Here is a 14,990-nt window from a genome sequence, read left to right as displayed (position 1 = left end):
TAAATATACCTCTTTCTACTCATTTCCTTTGTATCGGTTTGTCTTTTGTATTTTCTGATAATAACAGTATTTAGATATCTCTAAATCTCAGAATTTAAGATATCTCAGCGACATGTTGATATGAAAGCACTGGCCCGAGCTTTTACAATAAAATAGAATAAAATAGAATAAAATAGAATAAGGTTTAATGTGCTGCCAGTGGTGGTGAGGGAAATCTCAACCTGGTGCCAGTAACCAGGTGGAGAGGTGGAGAAGTGGCCATCTCCCAGGGTGAGAGGCTGGGTGAGGAATTCTCCAAGGTGAAAATGGGGAGGGCATGTCATCGGGAGCCAGGGAGGGTGCTTGTGACTTTTAAATGCTGTGACTTGTTTGCAAAAAATATTGAGGAAGTAACTGCTTGCATCCACTGGAAACTTGACCCCTCTTTTACTGCAGATGAATCTCAAGGGGTGTGCAGAGCACAGTCTAGCCCTGTTGTGTTGGATGAGTTTCAGTTGGTAACATTCAAGGACAATGCCCCTCGCCCCTCTTGTCTGAGGAATACTAGCAGAGCGGGGACAGCTGACTGGGTCAGGCAGGGAGGTGATAATGCCTCCTTGCAAAAGGGGGTGGTCCCAGCCCACTTGAATGAAGCAGTGGTGTGCCATCATTACAGGTGGGTTGTGTGAACCCCCCCAAAAAAAATCATTTTCATGGTGGCTCTTGGAGGTGGGATGGGACTCTTGGGGTGGAGTGTCATATGACACCACCAATTAAACACAAGAGGGGTGGGGAATAAACAATTGACAGGAAGTAGTATTATTTTACTACTGATGCCTGTTGTATGCATGACCAAAGTATCTTGCCAGGGGCAAAGGCACAATGGCAGTATTTCTCCTGGCGGAGTTGGGCCCGCCCTCACTTAAATATAGTGCACCCACCTCACAAAACACCAATTACCTGAATTCTTACAAACTACCCCAGAGTCTTTTCTTTTTGTAGAGGAATCTCTCCCCTCCTGACTGGAATGAGACCTAAGTAGACTGTATCTTTCCAGCTTCTACGTCTCCTGGTTCAGCCTCCCAGTTAATTCCTGACCTATTACTCTTACAGAACACAACACACTATCCTTCATGCTAAGCTCAGTGACACCTCTCTCTAGCTTTTGATATATTCCTCAGTGTGGATGCTTCTACCCAGAACCAACTCTCTCTCCTCTCACTCCCTACCTTGCTATCTCCCAACCTATTATCCCAATCTCTGTCCCAACCTAAAAACCTGTCTCTCCAAATCCTCTCCTTTTCAACCCCCTCTCACGGAACTCCAGCCAATCAGAGGCTGTCATTCGTTAACAATTTGGTGGCAGCGAAAAATAAAAAGAAAACACTTGAGGAAGAACCTGCCCAGCAAAACAAACTTTCCCGTCACACCAGGTTGCTCAGTCCGTGGAATGGGGGGGGGGGACGACAATTGTTTATGGCACCCTGTCTGAAGGCAACTAGGAGAGATAGATCAGTTGTCATGCCCCTGGCCTGTCCTTCAGTTTCAGGAGACATGAGCTGGCAGAGTCCAGGAATGATTCTCCATTGACTGGAAAACTGAACCTGAATCCTGATACTGAAGCTCCACCATGCTTGCCCCCAGGGTCCTGTAACTTTCATCCTTCCTGTCTGCTATATATGCTTCGCCATTCCAAAGTAGTCATCTGAAAGAAGACTTGATAATGCAAGAAAAACTTAAACTCAGTTATAAAAAGACAAATGTTTTGATTTCAGCCCTCAAAACTTACAAAGTCAAAGTCACCCTACAAATCTGTTATGGTGCACAAAAATGGGAACCAAGGAATAAAAATATATGCACTATCTTAGAGCTGCCCAAAGCTTCTCCTTTTGGAAGTGGTCAGCTGTGCCAACTTGAATAATATAGGGGTGAGGGGCTGGTTAGCCATGCCCCACCCAATCAGTCACATGATGTGGTGCACGCATACCATGTGAATAGCAATGCCCATCAACTTTGGGAGAGCCCAGCTCCCTCAGACATTTTACTGGAGGTGGTGAAGACCCCTTGCCCCCTAAGAGTTGGCTCCTATGGAAGCTGGTGTTTGCACAGTGGTCAGAGTGCATATCCTTTCCCTTAGGTATTTTATATGGGGGTGGAGGTTTCAATGAGATGCTGACTTTTAACAATGGGGAGCCTCCAGCTAGGGATAAGGAAATGCTACACATTATTGATGAGTATGAGTGTGCTAGCTAGTGAGGTGGCACCTTGCCATATGAAATTTCATATTTTAAAGCATTATTTCTGTGCTCATCACACTTCTGCCTGTCTTGTCAAATGTGCTCCTTGGTAAGGCTGGCCCAAGACATGTTGGCAGCTGAGGCAAACCACAAAATAGTACCTCCCTATTCCAGGGGGGGAAAGGGTTAAGTGAAGATCGACATCAGGAACAATGTGAGGGGTGATGAATAAAGATCTCCACAGGAAACATTTCTGCCATTTCGATCCTATTTAATCTGTGGCCCGATAGCAGCAGGAATCCAATATGGGTACGACTTTCAGCTATCCTCATATCTTAGGAACCTGTCTGTACCGACCTATCGGCATTTATTTACCAAAGCCAGACTAAATGTATTTCCTTCGGAAGTGCTAAATGGTAGACTGAGAGGCATCACTTATCAGAATAGGCTTTATGTTCTCAGAACATCGACTGCATGAAGCATATCTTACTGCATTATGGGCAGTACGAGCAAGCAAGGGACCAAATGATCGAACCCCTACTAGCAAATCTGCCAGAAAAATCTGAAGCCTCCCATATTAAATATCTTTTGGATGACAGGTTTGATGATATTACACTGGCCATGGGAAAGTTTCTTTGGGAAGTCAAAAAAAACCCAATGATCATCAAGCTCGAGACAAAACAAAATGAGCGCCTCAGTTTCTCTCTCTCTTTTGTGGTTGGCTGTCTTAACTGTATTTTCTTCTGAAATTGTTCTATAGGTCTTTGGACCTCAGTAAAGATTTTTTATAGATAGATAGATAGATAGATAGATGATAGATAGATAGATAGATAGATAGATAGATAGATAGATAGATGATAGATATCCACAGGAAACAAGGACTGGAGGAGACTAGCAGCACCTCCTAATGGCCAAGGATAAGCATCAAGGACTCTCCATCAGTTTTATGTAAGTTTATTTACAAGAAAAACACATCCAGAGCATCGCATGCCACAGACAAAGCACAGCCTCTCTCTTCTCCTTCTCTCTCGCTCAGCCGGCGAAGTCTGAAGCCTGCCTCCCCCAGTTCCTCTCTGGGCATACTGCCAAACCTTCGCGCTGAAATGTCAGGAATGCCAGCCATCTTTAATGGCTGTCTGCCTGGCCCCCTACTTTTGATCCTTCGTTCCATAGTTGCAGAGAGAAGCCTGTACCATGCTCTCTAATGAAGAGGGGGTGCATCCTGGCCAGTTCATCCAGTAAGTCCCCATTAAGCCCGGGTCGATACAACGTCACAAGGGGCTTATCCCCCCACTCCAGCTGTTGTCACCACATATTGAACTCCAATCAAAATTGCATCACTATTCTACTCCCCTGCCTCAAATTAAGCAATTGCCTGGAAGTGACAGCCAGCCTCTGGGGGTCTTGGAACATTGCATCCATGAACGCCAAAATCCCGCAATCATTGTATCCATGAATGCCAAAATCCCGTCTTTCTTCTCCTTCCCTTCTGTTGCTCTTAAAGCTTCTCCAGTCTCCCCATTCAGGGACTGAATTGCTGGCCTGTCTCTTCCCCAGAGGGATGTGGGTGGTGCTGTGGTCTAAACCACTGAGCCTCTTGGCTTCCCGATCATGGGGTGAGCTCCCATTGCTCTGTCCCAGTTCCTGCCAACCTAGCAGTTCAAAAACACACCCGTGCAAGTAGATAAATAGGTACCACTGTGGTGGGAAGGTAAACGGTGTTTCCATGCGCTCTGGTTTCCTTCACGGTGTCCCGTTGCACCAGAAGTGGTTAAGTCATGCTGGCCACATGACAAGGAAAGCTGTCTGTGGAGTAACGCTGGCTCCCTTGGCCTGAAAGCGAGATGAGCACCACAACCCCATAGTTGCCTTTGACTGGACTTAACTGTCCAGGGGGCATTTACCTTTTTTACCATTCTTCCCCAGAAGACACAGCCTCAGACTCTGGCTTAGCTGATGGTTGCCTGGCTTCCAACTCTTCCTCTCTTCCTCATGAGAACAAAAAGATTATTCCCTGGGGAAAAGGGGGTGGGCTGTCCTCTCTAAACTCAGACAGCTCGCATCTACTGAGTTATCCCTTTGCTAGCTCAGCTCAATTTCTGAGGCTGACTGTCCTGCTGTGCTCTGGGGGGCCATGTTCCTGACGACCACTATCAATCCAGCCACCTAAGATGGTCACCATACCTTGCTTCATGGGTGGGACCATCCTGCATCTTGATATGCCAAACTACACATTCAACCCCGTCGCTATGTAACCAGCATCACAAATACCTAATGGGGGAAAGCATTTACAGCTCTGTGGCTCCAGTGTCTGAAGTCCATCGTTGTTGAAGGATGCTATCACCTGATGCCCTAGGTATAAAAGGTTTGCTTACATGGAGATAGAGGTTCCTAATTATCTACCCACTACTTGCTGGTTTGTCCCATCTATGAGGACTTAGTATAGTTAAAGCTATGGTTTTCCCAGTAGTGATGTATGGAAGTGAGAGCTGGACCATAAAGAAGGCTGATCAACAAAGAATTGATGCTTCTGAATTATGGTGCTGGAGGAGACTTTTGAGAGTCCCATGGACTGCAAGAAGTTCAAACCTATCCATTCTTAAGGAAATCAGCCCTGAGTGCTCACTGGAAGGACAATCGTGAAGCTGAGACTCCAGTACTTTGGCCACCTCATGAGAAGAGAAGATTCCCTGGAAAAGACCCTGATGTTGGGAAAGATTGAGGGCACAAGGAGAAGGGACGACAGAGGACGAGGTGGTTGGACAGTGTTCTTGAAGCTAGCAGCATGAATTTGACCAAACTGCAGGAGGCAGTGAAAGACAGGAGTGCCTGGCGTGCTCTGGTCCATGGGGTCATGAAGAGTCGGACACGACTAAACTACTAAACAACAACAACAACAATGAGGACTTAAGAGAAGTTTTGTTCAAATATTTAAATCTCCCAACTGAGAGATGGATTCGGTATATGATTAACTTTTTATTAAGGGACAAGTGCCCATACACCTCTGAAAAAGTGGTCTGTTCTGCTTTTACAGTGACGATTATAAGGAGAAAAAATTATTCTGTGTTTATCCTGTTTTATGTATTTTATATTTTGTAATTGCTTCAGCTAAACCAATAAATAATAATTGCATTTGTATCTGAAACAGAACTAAGAACCAAAATTTTATTTTCCATAACCATTTATTTTGTTTTGTAATGATCATAATAAAACTTATTCGTTAATGATACACTAGAGGGTTCTTTGTAGTTAGAATCTACAACCCGCACATTTTTGACCCATTTTTCTCTGCCCCTTGCTTCCCTTTATCCCCACCAAAAGCAAAAAAGAAAGATCCACAGATCCTGAGCCCTGGACTTCACCACTAGGCCTCCAGTTTCCCCTCATTGTCATGAATTTTGCAATACACAAGGAGGAGGTCTACACTGTCCTATTTACCCTTCATGTTCAGGCTGGTGTGAGATTCCTGAAGCATTATAACATCTTTTTTGGGTAATAAAAAGGGTAAATCCCCCAGATACAAGTCTTCTTCTGTGGATGGCACACAAATCTGTTGTTCCACAGCCTTGGAACGTGAAATCGTGGAGATGAATGGGGGCTAGAAGAAAAGGAAAGAAATGTTGACATTAGTCCTTTACTCAGGTACTGGGAGATTGTGCTTGTGAGGCTAAATGACAATTTTAGTTATGTTTAAAATGTGTATATTTAAGAAATCTGAAGATATAATTCATCGGAACATGAATAAACAAAATTTTCAACATGAAGTTCGGATAAAAAGAAACTCATATGTAATTCAGAATTGCCATCATACCCAAAGGATGTTAGGATATTTCCGTTCCACCTTAAAAGGGAGCAGGATGTTTGTGTCACAGCCTGCGCATTTCCTGTTCACAGGATGTTTATGTTTTCTGTTGCTTTCGTTTTCTCTCTTGGTGTCGAAGACACTGAAGCAGGCAGTCATGTTTTTTGTTCTGATCAACGCTGAATTAAACTTGTAAATAATGCTCTCCTGAGTGCGACTTTTGCTGTGTGAATTCTGCTGACAGAGTGTGCATGAGCCCAGGAATGTGGGAAGTTATGTTCTGTGAGCTCATGTCGCTAATTGCTGAAACTGCGTATCTACGGGAGATCGGTGGACGTCCGGAGTCGACGTGGAGGCAGTGATGGCCTTTGTCTCCCTGGCAGTATCCCAACAAAGGAGTCCCAAGATTATTAATAAACAGTTTATCTGTCAGGCTTCAGGAAATCAGAAAAGAAGGGGGCAGCTCCCACCATTCCTCCTCAGTCCAGCCTCTGACATTATATTTATAAAATATAATGAAAGTAGAGAATCTGAAAACAGGCCTAATTAACTAGATTAAGCAGATCAAATTCTTGTGTGCAGCTGAGTTGCAATAAAATGGGAGGAACTCTATCCCTGCTATCTCCTGGGCATGTTAAAAGTCACATGCTGTGGCCACACAGCAAGATTTGAAAACAACACTCCCTCCCTGGTGTGGGAACCTTGAGTGTTTTAACCTGGCATGAGACAACAGTGTGATGCAGCGACACACAAACAAAAAGCTGGAGATGCACTTCATTGTCTCTCAGGATGGTTGGATGCCCACTGAGGCTTCCTCATTGCCCCACTGTGATCTAAGCATCCATAGAATCCTCATTTTATTTTATAAGTTTCCAAGAGCGGAAATTCTGTTGCACAGAATTAGTTAGCCAGATACTGCTCATTGTCACAGAATTTAAGAAAAATTATTACATGCCTTTTACATAATAAATATGCTTTTTGAATAATTTTTATTAACCGACCAATCACATCAAATCAAACCAAATTACATAAATTCCAAATTACACAGCCGAATTTTAATTTTTTGTTGGGGGTACCCATATTTCAAGTTCCGAAGGGGATCCAATCAACTTCTTGCTTCTTGCTGCTGTTTTAATGTCCACAAATCTGACCATATGATGTTCACAGTACTATCCAGTCCTTTCTTATTGTTTTTCCACGTCTCTTGTGGTTATTTTCATATATTTTTCCTTTCTCTTTGTGACCTCTGATAGTCTCCACAAGCTGGTTAAAACAGTTTGTAATCCTGCGTGGATATTTTTTTTATCCAGTAGCCATATCCAGACATTTTCCATATAACATCACTTCCATAAATCAAAACAGTCTTAGCGTCATTAATCTTCACAAATCTGCCTCCTTTCTCAAACCTCTGAGGAGATTCACCAGGAATGCAGTCTGAAAACAAATCCGTTCCTCCTCCCGGCTATAAATCCTTTGGCAAGATGGCGACTCTGAATTAATTGCTGCTCCATTCCAAAAGCTCTTATTCCTTCTCGAGCTCCATAAAGCATACTTTTGGTTAAAGTTTATTTCCACACAGACCTTAATCATCCTGCTTGGGTCAGTTAAACCGACGGTTCTAATGAGGAGGGGTTCTTGGTTAATCACATAGAAGAAGAGTAAAAAAGGTTTCCCCCCCCCCCATTCAGCCCTGTTGCCGACATACCCAGCCTTTGATGTATCTTCATCGTAAAATATTCCTGTTGCTCCAACCCGTCGTCTTCTTTCGCAGAGGTCCCTTCAATTAGCAGTCTTCACTCCCCTTCTACACTTGAAACATGTGCATTTGCTTCTTTTGTAATTAATTATTCCAAATTGCTGCAGCTAGTGCTCTATCAGAGACAGTGTCCAGGAGAGCCGAAGTCCACACGGGTGCATTCTGCCTATTGCCCTCACCCCTTCTTTTGAATCTGGGGGTGATTTATGGGCACAGCAGGCAAGGGGAGTGTTTCCCATTCCCTTGGGGCAACAAGGGAGGCTACCTACTCCCATAACCGCCTCTTAATTACCCCGTGTGGTCCAGAGAGATGGTATTGTCGGCCATCTTCCAATGCGCCCCTAGTGGCCCCCCCAATATGCTTTTTGAGCAAGGGGGACACATTTTGTCCTCGACTGCAACCCAATGGTGGACAGATCCAGATGCAACTGGGGTGAAGCAATGAATGCACTTTTTACTTTTCTTCAGAAGGGTGTTTTTAATAATAATAATGATGATGATGATGATGATGATGATGATGATAATAATAATAATTTTTATTTATTTATACCCCGCCCTCCCCATCCAAGGGGAATACTCCTTCTGGACAAGCAAGTGGCATTATGAGAGTTACAGGACACAGTCCAGGCAGGCAAAACACTAAGGAAGGGTGCAGAATGGGGCCAGCGAGAGAAGTGGACCCTCTCACATTTCTAGTAATATGCAAGGAAAAGGGAAGGGAGGGGGAGAATAGGAGAACAGGAATGAGTCTGCATGATCCAGCCAATGACTAGGCCCTTTCCCCCTGCCTAAGTAGCAATGTTACCTCTAAAAAGAGATCCTTTAAAAACAACACACTGGGTCTCATCCTCAAGGCAGTTGATGGTCTTCTCACTTTTACACTGTGTGGCTCCTTTGGAGAAGCAGGTTGGGCACTTCAGGCCATTTTCAGCCAGCACGTTGCGATCAGGAACTGCCAAAATCAAAAGTATAGGGAGCATGTTAATGGTTTTACAGTGGTACCTCGGGTTTCATACGCTTCAAGTTACAGACTCTGGTAACCCAGAAACATTACCTCGGGTTAAGAACTTTGCTTCAGGATAAGAACAGAAATCGTGCTCCGGCGGCACGGCGGCTGCTGGAGGCCCCATTAGCTAAAGTAGTGCTTCAGGTTAAGAACAGTTTCAGGTTAAGAACAGAACTCCGGAACGAATTAAGTACTTAACCCGAGGTACCACTGGATCTGTTTTTGTACCTGTATGTTATATTATTATAATTCACCCAAGGGCTTTACAGTTTTGGTGGGGCACCTGCAAGTATTATTGGATGAAAAGATTATCTAGACCCAGTCTGGGTTTAGGATTGACATTGGGACAGATTCAGGAGAGGCCTGGTTGGAAAGGGAACCCATCCCTTCTCAGGCAGAGATGTAGCTGCCCAGTAGGTCCTTTTTTTAAACAGTTTCTCCTCCTGCCTGCTTCTTCATCCTGCCTGCCTCTCCACCCCTTGAGAGGCCACATAGTGCTGAACTGCTCAACCCAACCTATAGCCATTTTGGCTGTCTCACCCCATTTGAATGAGGCACATGTCCTCTGAGTACTGCTGCTTGACTAAGGATCCAGCCCTTGGCCAAGTCCAGTGCAAAGCCCTAACATCCTAAGGATTCTAAAATGATGCAGAAACTTACAGCTGAGAGTTGCATTGTTACACAGTTCCGTCTTGCAGCAGTGCTTCTTCATCTTAAAGAATTTACCATCGCCTGCAGTGAAGCTGTAATTGCCTGAGGAACAGAATCTGGATGACGAGCATTTATTCAAAAGTTGCACTTGGGGTTTCACTAGGAAAAAGAATTTGAAAGAAATATCCAGTTTGGGGGTGGGGGCGGGAAATATGCAGGTCTATTGCTACTCAGGCACATTTGTTGCAATGGTTCCAATTTTTTTTGTATTGTCTGAATGAGGACCTTTTCAAACTAACAATATACAAAGTGTTATTAAATTTGTCAGTCTAAAGTGATGGGCTGTTCCTTTTTTATTAATTAAAATATGTATACACCACTATATCATAGAAAGAAAAATATCAAAATGTTTTCCAGCTTTAATGCATAAAGCAGACAATAAAAACTGTATTAAAAGTAAAGAAACTGATATCAATGTATACTTAATGGCTAGTATGGGCCAGAGATTTTGGGGATAACATACAACCTACAGCGTGGGAGAAGTTATCGGATTGGGATTTAAAATTTACAGCATGTTACATGCTGAAAGAAAATTATTTGAAAATGATGTAAATAGCAGTAAATTAGCAAAAATGTACAAAACTGGGTCAATTGTATGTTAGAAATGTGGTGGACATGTAAGATAGTATTGGAGGTTCGGGAAATGATTTATTATGAGTTAAAAAATGTTTAAAATAACTTTTTTATTTAAACCCCCCCCAAAGCTTTTCTTTTAGGAATCCTAGGTGCCGAAATCCCAAGGGAACAGAAATGACTAATTATGTATGCGACCACGGCAGCACGAATGTTATTGGCCCAGAGATGGAAAGAAGATGAACTCCCTACTAGAGGAGAATGGCAGATTAAGTTGAGGGATTATGCTGAATTGACAAAAATGACTGGAAGAATCAGAAAACAGGAAGACTGGAATTTTAATACGGAATGGGGAAAATTTATAATGTATCTTAAAAACCATTGTAAACAGTCAAAACTTTTAAAAGGGTAAGCAGGGATTTCTCATTAATGCAAATCAAAGTGTCCAAGCTTGGAGAACAGCACCCAGATCCAGCCACTGATTGTGATCAGGTGATGTTAGGTTCCCCATTTTCATTTACAAACCATTGCTTACTTCAGGATTGGGAAGCTGTGATCCTCCAGATGTTGTTGGACTACATCTCCCATCATCCCTGACTGGTGGCCAGGCTAGCTGAAGCTGATGGGAGTTCTAATTCATCTATAGTTGAAGTGCTACAGCTTCCTCAACTCACTTTTTTCATGGGTGAGTTGCCCTAGCATAGACTTCTATATGCTAGTAGAACCCTTAAAGTTCAACAATCTTAACCTGGATCTAAACCAACAGCAAAAGACAAAAAGGCAGGAAAATCTTACTTATATTTGTACGCAGAACACTGGCAACACAGGAATCTTTTTTCGAGTCACAAGTTGTTTTAAGATAGCCATCGTATGTCATTCCAGTATTGTTATAAGTATACAGGTATCTGCATTTCAGAGTTAATACTGAAGACAGAAGCAAAAGTTTACTTCATGGATTATTATGATAACTAACATTATTATTAGTTGGTTTTGCGGTTTGCTTAATGAGACTAAGAGGAGGCGGTGATAGTAAATTAAAACTTTTAACTTAAAAGGGGTTCAATTTTAAAAGCATTTTAATAGAATGAAATGAAATGAAATGAATAAACATTCATTAATTAAAACTCTCGAAGTCATCATTCAGAACACTGGCTGAATTATTTCCAAGAGGTGGGGAGGTGAACCCTCCCTTTCCATGGCCCACTTTTCCTCCCATCCAGACTCTCACTTAAATACATTTTATTCCCACTGTTTGGTTACAAGCTTAGATCTGGGTACAATTAAACTAAGACTCTCAGTGGCTACAAATCATGATGGCTATGTACTACCTCCAATAGCAAAAGTAACATATTTCCTCTTTCAGTTGCTGGAACCCACGGTAAGGCAGAGTGCTGCTGTGCTGAGGTCCTGATTGTGAGCTTCCCATAGTCATTGGGTTGGCCAGTGTGAGGACAGGATCCTGGACTAGGGATGAACCAATAAATCAATGTCACTTGCTCTTAATTTCTATTTTTTCCAATTTATTTATTTATCTGCAGTCACTTCCTCCCAGAAGCTCAAGGCTGTGTGCATAGTTCTCCCCTCCCCATTTTATCCTCAGAAGATTCCTGTAAAGTAGGTTAAGCCAAGGTATAGTGACTGGTCTAGGATCCCCCAGTGAGCTTTGTGGCTCAATAGGGATTCAAACCCTGGCCTCCTGGATCCTTGTCTAATACTCTCATCACAACAGCAAACTGGCTCTCTTAAATTCAGCTCCCCAGATTTCCACAATCAACGAGTAGTAGTAGCAAAACTGGATCCTCAGCGGTGGGTTTCTGTGATCTGTTCCAAGAGGATGTTTTTTTTTTTCTTATTAAAATGTATTTAATTTCTTCCTGCTATGGCCATACTTTGTTTTCTCCCCTTTCCTTTCCTAAGCAACTTTTACTCTCCATTCCAATGGAATTACTATTCTGTCCTATTTTCTAAGTCCTATTTTCTCCCCCTCTCCCATTGAAGAAAAGATTGTTCACCTTCTTTGCACTTTCCCTGCATTTTGAAATCATATCCAACATTTTCATCTGACCATCTCTTGCCTTTGCACATCCCCCATCTGTTTCCACACCTAACGATGTGTCTGTCTCGTGTGTGTGTGTATAAACACACAAACATATATATACACACACACACCAACAAACACAACACACACAGAGAGAGAGGGAGATCCTTGATTTGTGTGTTTTGCTGGAACTCAACAGAAATAAACTCGTGACTTGATTCTCCCCTACTTCCTCTTGGTAACCCAGCAGTCCTTGCTCTCTATGGTGTTGATCTACACTCCCAACTCCCCTTCCCTCCCAAGCTGCAAGTTCTCTTCAGTGTCCTCTAAAGGTAATTTAATGTTCCCCATCTTACCTGGAGAAAGCAGGGCCAAGAGGAGGCATGCTCTCAGGAGTGCCTTCATCATTCTAGAAAGATTAGGAGACTCAGAGCAGAGAAGGATCATCAAATGAATTGATGCAGGTAGAGGCTTGCCTGGAGAGATTTATAGGCCATGGATTCATGTCGGAGGCAACACTTGGGAACAAATAGTTCAGTGAGGTCTGGAAATGGGGATTGTTTGTTCATTACAAAGATAAAGAGGGACATATTAAAATTCAAAGCTCACTGTTGGAATTGTCTAAATTATCTCTCTATAATCTCATTACTTGTTAATAGACACCTCTCAGATTTATTCATAATAATAATAATAATAATAATAATAATATTTTTACCCCACCCATCTGACTGGGTCACCCCTGCCACTCTGGGTGGCTTCAAGTATATACAGAAACATTCTTCTTCTTCTTTGGCGATCACTTGAAGCCTTGTAAGATTGTCTTCTGGGCCCTCATGACTCTTTCCCCATCTGGCAGACTAGCAGTGGCTCTGGCTGTGCCCTTTTTTTGCTCTTAATGATAGGTCAGCCCTAACAGGAGGCTTTTAAGTATCTCCTTCTTCTCTTTCTATTGCTCTTGGATGCAGAGCAATAGCCTCATTTCCCGCTCATACCACCAACAAAGGCGATTTTTAGCCACACAGCACAGAAGGCACAGAGGACATTCTGCTTTATGCTGCCTATCTTGAGGTGTGCTTCTCTTTGCTTCATTATTTATGTTATGCCTACTTAGCAATGCAACTCCTTCCTTCATAGGCAATGGTGCTTCTCAAGTTTCCACCCCATCCCTAACCAATAAATATATTTGGCTGGAAAAATTGGAGGTGGCATAGGGATTTCAGCACACTCCTATGCACTGTTGTTGGAAGTAGTAACCATTTATTTCAAAGGGATTACAGTGCAATTCTATATCTGTCTACATAGATGTAAATGCCACTGATTTCAATGGGTCTTACTCTCAGATAATAATAATAATAATAATAATAATAATAATAATAATAATAATAATAATAATAACAACAACAATACAGTGGTACCTCAGGTTACATACGCTTCTGGTTGCATACGCTTCAGGTTACAGGTTACAGCTAACCCAGAAATAGTACCTCAGGTTAAGAACTTTGCTTCAGGATGAGAACAGAAATTGTGTTCCGGTGGCGCGGCAGCAGCAGGAGGCCCCATTAGCTAAAGTGGTGCTTCAGGTTAAGAACAATTTCAGGTTAAGAACGGACCTCCGGAATGAATTAAGTACTTAACCCGAGCTACCACTGTAATAATAATAATAATAATTCATTTATACCCTGCCCTTCCTGGCCAGGGCCAGGCTCAGGGCGTCTAACACCAAATATAAATTACAATAAAAAGTAATGGGGGGGGGGGACAACAACAAAAAGTTAATTAAAATATGACTTGATACAACTTAAAATGCAGCTTCATTTTAGTAGTAGCCCATAAATCAAGACCACAAAGGGAGGAAACATCAGATATTCGCCCAAGCCAGCTACCCATGCTGGTCCTACATGGGCCAGCAAAATCCAAGGGAAAATTTATATACCAAAGCCCACATAAGGGTTCAGAGTGAATCCAAGCCAAAGGCCAGGCGGAACAGCTCCATCTTGCAGGCCCTGCAGAAAGATGTCAAATCCCACAGGGCCCTGTTCTCTTGTGACAGAGCATTCCACCAAGTCGGGGGCCAGTACTGAAAAGGCCCTGTCCTAGTTGAGACCAATCTAACCTCCTTGAGGCTTGGGCCTATTTATGGACCTTAAGGTCCTCCGCGGAGCATACAAGGAGAGGCAGTCCCATAGGTATGAGGGTTCTAGGCCGCATAGGGCTTTAAAGGTCAAAACCAGCACCTTAAACCTGACCATGTACTCCACCGGGAGCCAGTGCAGCTGGTAAGCACTGGATGAATGTGGTCCTGTGGCAAGGACCCTGTAAGGAGCCTTGCAGCGGCATTCTGCACCTGCTGGAGTTTCTGGGTCAGCTTCAAGGGCAGCCCTGCGTAGAGCCCAGCATAGATAAGTGTGTGTAGTTCTTTTTTGCAACTTCTTCAATGTATACTTAGGAGTTTTGGTTCCTCTGGCACTTCCGTCTGTCTCCCCTGCCTCACACTCTTGGTTCCTACCAATACAGTCACTGTTTAAGAATCTTCTCTCTCTTAGAAACACCCACCCACAAACACACACAAAGTTTGCTGCCAAATGAAATTATATTGCAATCTATTTTGTCCTCACCTGTATTTTAACTCAATCCAAGAAACCAACCTTCACTGAGTTGCTGTGGCATTTCCTGTTCCAAGAGTTTCATGTAAATGTTGAATAGCACTGAAGACAGGACAGAATCCTGAGGTCAGTTGTCACAGTCCAATGACTAAGGCTTTGAAAAGGAGTCCTCTCAGTTGTGTCCTTTCGAGGCTAAGCCTATCCAACTCCCTCATCCATTCCACATAAAGCTTGGTTTCCAGACCCTTTATCATTTTAGGTTCCCTCCTCTGCACACGGTCCAGC

General features: G+C 43.0%; 1 long non-coding RNA gene across 1 annotated transcript in view; it reads right to left on the bottom strand.

Moving 5' to 3' along the window:
* The window catches only part of LOC310769188, a 36,375-nt gene extending 23,859 nt beyond the window's left edge, over nt 1–12,516 (bottom strand). Inside the window, exon 1 of the long non-coding RNA XR_014551503.1 lies at nt 12,459–12,516. This is a non-coding gene — a long non-coding RNA (uncharacterized lncRNA). The remainder of the gene's footprint in view (nt 1–12,458) is intronic.
* Nucleotides 12,517–14,990: the final 2,474 nt, after the last annotated feature.

This window comes from Podarcis filfolensis (genome assembly GCF_964270895.1).
Source record: "Podarcis filfolensis genome assembly, chromosome: 8".
Lineage (NCBI taxonomy): Eukaryota > Metazoa > Chordata > Lepidosauria > Squamata > Lacertidae > Podarcis > Podarcis filfolensis.
Note: the sequence above shows the minus strand (reverse complement) of the source record. Positions and strands in the feature narration are given on the sequence as shown.